We start from the raw sequence: 4,546 nt of genomic DNA, 5'->3' as shown, positions 1-4,546 counted from the left end.
CTTACAGAACATATTACCACCTCCCTTTTTTAATCTTTTTTTCTTTTCTTTTCTTTTTTTACTCATTTAAATATGATTTTATGTAATTTTCCTATACGCTTAAATAATGAAATTGATAATATCTTATTTATAGACAAGTCTATTTTGTCTATTGTCTAGAAAATTCTAGACAAGAAGGAACCAAAAAGGAATGTCTTAATATGTATTCAACCGTCCGACATGACAAAAATAAAACTTCTGTCACTGAGGAAAACACAGCATGTGGAGAAAACTTATCATCCTCTTTACCATCATCATCATCATCACAGCAAAGCATGGTGGTGGTACCGTCATACTGTTATGATGTGTTTCATCTGTTGCTGTTAGAATGGAGGCGAGGTAGGATGGTGCTAAATTCAATCACACTGATCAAAAAAAAAATCTGCTTCTATCTGTGAGAACTGTTTTGAGATGGAAGTTCACTTTTTAGCAGGACAACAAAGAACTAGAGCCCCGTTTCCACTGAGCGGTTCGGTCCGGGCTGGGATGGTTTGGAAGTTTTAGAATGGTCCAGCCAATACAAATGAGCGTTCCCACTGCAAGTCAAGCTGGGCATCCGGGGTTTAGACCAGATGTCTAGCATGGCATCATACTAGTGTGACAACAACAAACGTGACGCTGCAGCCAACATTGGAGGCCAATCAGCAGCTCGTGTTTGTTCTTCTTGGCTTTTGGTTCTTTGTACGAACGATACATCCCGCATTGTACGACCAGACCTTACTCTTGTTTGCAGGCATCCTTTATCTATTATCTTTCCAACGTTGTGTTTGTTTCATGCTTGCTTGTCCACCAATTAATGGATTTTATCATTAGATGCAAGTACCATAGCATTTTTCTATAGCACTACAACTGAAGGGGGTCCATAAATGGTGCAGTATGGTCTTATAGGCCTCTTTTATATTAGAAACACTCAAAAACACATCGGCCCGCACCAAACCGCTCAGTGGAAACGGGATTTAAGTGCAAACCCTAAATGTCAGTACCTACACACACTCAAGTTTTCATTTCTTTTTTTTTATTTCATATTTGTAGCACAGATTCCATGAAAACCTGTGTGCCAGCCTGAGCTCCTACTTTTACCTATTTACTGCATTATAGAAGAAAACTGAAGACATCAAACTATAAAATATTGCACATGGATTTATGTCCCAGCATTTAACAGTTGAGAGACAGGTACACCCTGGACAGGTCAGCAGTCCATCGAAGGGCCAACACAGATTTGGACAACCAACCACTCACACACACACTCACTGCTAGGGAGAATGTAGAGTGACTAATTAACCTAACATCCATGTCTTTGGACAGTGGGAGGAAGCCGGAGAACCCGGAGAGAACCCACGCATACGCGGGTAGAACATGCAAACTCCACACAGAAAGGCCACCACACCCCAGGTGTGAACCTCCCCCCAGCGGGGGCTCGAACCAGCGACCTTCTTGCTGTGAGGCTGCGGTGCTGGTGTGCAGCATTCGGCTGCTGGGATAGGCTCCAGCTTACTCACAACCCTTAATGGGCTGAGAGGTAGATAATGACATAACAAAAACAAAAAGCTAAATAAATTTAGCATTTTGGATCTGTTAAAGTATTTCTTTCAAAATTAGTATCTTCATGACTGGTACTCTGAAAATGTAAACATCTCAATACAATACTCAAAATAAATTGTATATAAATATATATGACATCACATATTCATCCCTATATGTACAATGAAAGACTGTAAAATTAATCTACATTTTGCATGACCAGAATTTTAGGGAATTAACTGTTTTGTAAAGGCTAACAGCTTTTCTGGTATACATGCATGCATAACTGGAAGAAAATTATGTCCACACAGACGAGGTAAGTGATGAGGAGGAGGGAGATGTTCGATAAGAAAAAAGAAGATGAACAGTGAAACAAAGATGACCACAAAACAATGCAATCCAGACAATGCATAGAAAGACATATAAAAGATGGAAAGAAAGAAAGAAAGAAAGAAAGAAAGAAAGAAAGAAAGAAAGAAAGAAAGAAAGACAAGGGTGTGTATGTGTGTGTGTGTGTCCTTGGCTAGAAGGCAGTAAGTTGTCCAAACAGACTGAAATAGAAACAGTCATTACTCCCTGTAATTCTGTGACTGACTGACTCTCTGTCCATCTGTCCCACTCTTCCCGTCTGACTGTGCTGTATTCATTATGTACTGTGGTCAGTTAGCAGAGAGACTGAGTGCAGGGTGGAACCGGCTTCACCGTAACCACTCACACACACACACACACACACACACACACACACTCACACACACACACAATCTGATCAAAATTCAGCCAGGATTCTGCAATAAGCAAATGCAAGCAAGACCACATAATACACATGTACACCCACTCTCTCTCTCTCTCTCTCTCTCTCTCTCGCTCACACACACACACACACACACACACACACACACACAGGAACATAGCAGTTAGCAGCTGTGTGCATGCTCAGGAGTCTGAATCAAAAGGAAGATTCAATGTAATCAGTAGGTTTGCTTAGCTACGTGGTTCTTTTTATGAATTTGGTAACACTTTACAATACTGGGCACAAAATTTGCTCTGTTACTAGGGAACGCCTTAGGGGTGAATCAGGAACTAATGGGTAGTCAACCAGTACTTGCTGGTGCCCACAAAGACCAGGCTTATTAGGGAACTACTGGTTAGTTATCAGGGGAACCACATCAGTTCACTTATGCATTCACACCTCCCTGAATGAACTGGATAAGGATCTGAATCAGAAAGGATGATGTGAAAACATTTAAAGCAATCTGGCTGCACCTACCAGTAAATGCAAAGCTGTGATCATGTCTGACTTCAACATTTAAAAATGATAATATACTGTATATATAGTGGTATGTCTATAGTGGTAATAGTGGTAGTAGTAATGCTCTTATATATAATAACTGAACTGATAACTGATGTTATTACCACAGACTTAACCAAACTAAATGTTGAATGATCAAACGATTTTTAGCTTCTACAAAGTGCTTTACATGTGTTTCTCATTTGCCCACTCACACAAACACACAGGTCAACATATATGGGGCAACTATGGCTTTGGTGTCTTGCCTGAGGACACTTAGATTCATGGGAGCCCTGGGGTTCTAACTGCCGACCTTCCTGTGGAAAAGCAACCACTCTGCCAGCTGAGCCGCGGATGGCCCAAATAACTGCGTTGGATTAAGCTGCATTTAACTGTACAGTAGTAGCAGCTTTGATGTCAACGTGCTGCCGACGATGCACTTCCTCCCAGGCTGTAAAACCTGAACTCACAGCTGTCTGTCATCACACACAGCAAGACAGCCTCTGCGTGTGCGTGCATGCGTGTTTGTGTGTAAAGGACAGAGGGCAGAGGATGAAAAGCCTACCTACTGCTTTCTCATTACTGCCTTTGGAAGCCTTAATAATAGTTAAACATGTATGTGTGTTTGTGTGTGTTTGTGTGTGTGTGTAATGGGCTCTTTATGATCGGAAGCTATTGGCTGTTTGAAGTTTACATTACTGGCAGTGATGGGGGAACAGAGGTAGTTAGGGTTTCATATGCTGGTGTGTGTGTTTGTGAAGGGGTACCCTGCGAATAATGATTTAGTGATTTAGGACGGGAAGTTTGCACCTAATGATCATGTGCTTCACCTGGAAGCCTGCAGCCTGGCACAGTTTTAAAATATGTCATAAAGAAATGTACATAAAGGAGGTTCTTGTTGAAACAAAGTCTTCGTAAATTGGGTGGAGGTAATGCAACTTTATTGATGTACAATGAAATTAATAAAAAATTATTTATTCAGAATCCAAACTGTGAAGTATAGAAGCCAAAAGTGGCCATTATTGAATTCTTTTTTTGATATCATCTCAAGATAACAAGTTAATTATTTTTAATCTTATGGTAGTGAGCAGGGGTGGACTGAGACACTGACCCTTCCATTTTAGCACAGACCGGCCTGTATACAAACATCCACACCACAAATCTTTGTGCTTACTTAAATATGAAAATCAACCATACAACTCCTGTGAGAGTGGACATGTTAAATATTTCTACAAGGTGTAATTTGTTAATGAAATAAGCATCTACACTCCTGTACCTTGATGAATATTAGAGCAGCACTCATCGCACGTTGCGTTGGATTTTGATGGAGAAAGGTTCGTTGAAAGGAATCGATTTTACAATCCCTGGTGTTTGCACCGTTCTTGCCGGAGGGCTGCTATAAGGCTCCACCGATAGGACACATCATCAGTTGTGTACCTCAACAACACGGAGTGTTTCAGCCATTCATTTCAATACACCCTCTGCTGAGGCAGGCTCACCTGGTTGCGGTGGTGTGTTTGCCTTAGCAGCCTCTGCTCTAGGCCACCTTGCATCTGCCGGTCCCTGGCTGCATTCACTGGGGTCAGATCAGGGTTTGAGGGGCTAAACTTTGGCTTCTCCCCCTCTCAAAGAAACAATGGTGGATGTTGGTGAACGTGGTTGTTGAGGGGTTGGGTATTGATGGACACGTGAGGAGAA

This window comes from Melanotaenia boesemani, chromosome 2 (genome assembly GCF_017639745.1).
Source record: "Melanotaenia boesemani isolate fMelBoe1 chromosome 2, fMelBoe1.pri, whole genome shotgun sequence".
Taxonomy (NCBI): Eukaryota; Metazoa; Chordata; class Actinopteri; order Atheriniformes; family Melanotaeniidae; genus Melanotaenia; species Melanotaenia boesemani.
This window is presented reverse-complemented; position numbering follows the sequence as displayed.